Source organism: Rhipicephalus sanguineus, chromosome 2 (assembly GCF_013339695.2).
Source record: "Rhipicephalus sanguineus isolate Rsan-2018 chromosome 2, BIME_Rsan_1.4, whole genome shotgun sequence".
Taxonomy (NCBI): Eukaryota; Metazoa; Arthropoda; class Arachnida; order Ixodida; family Ixodidae; genus Rhipicephalus; species Rhipicephalus sanguineus.
Genome location: NC_051177.1, coordinates 18673677 through 18674381, shown reverse-complemented (window position 1 = coordinate 18674381; position 705 = coordinate 18673677).

The following is a 705-nucleotide window of genomic DNA, read 5'->3' as shown; positions in this document are numbered from 1 at the left end:
TAGCCTTGTCGTAGTGTATTTATGCTGTTCTCATTCGTGACACTGTGCATGATTACCCGATGTCCCATTACAACGTTGATGCTCGCAAATTTAACCGTTATAAAAAAGGGCGATTCGTGAGGCAAATGATCGCTGTTACTATATATATTTTAGGTAGTGACCGTCACTACCTGTATTTTAGTAGTTCGCAACGAGGAGGTTAGTAACCGCTACTTATTGCGCTTGTAACGGCAAGGGTAGTAACGGTTACTAACTGCAGTTACTAACAGGGTAGTAGCATATGTGACAGGTAGTTATTAAACGGAAGTTAATAAGTACTGGAACCTTTTTTTTAGGAGTGCGTAGCTATAAGAGAAACATAAAAAATTCTGCAGATCCCACGCGTTGTGAAAATCGGTATCATGCGAAGCAGTCAGCGAATACTTCTATGCATAGGCGTGCGCACGGTTCCCCGTCAGGGGGGGGGGGGGGGGGAGGGACAAGGTCTACCGCGGCGCCCCTCCCCCTCTCTATTAAGTCAGTGTATGGGACAGACTTTGCGGCCTCCTCTTCTTAGGTGGCTAGGAGCGCCCCCCCCCCCCTCTGCGCACTCCTATGATGCTGTATTTTATGGCTTCGAGCGAAGCGTTACGAGATGGATCGACGGGTATTTGTAAGTGTACTACACTTACAAATCACGGACTCATCATCATCATCACGGCAAAA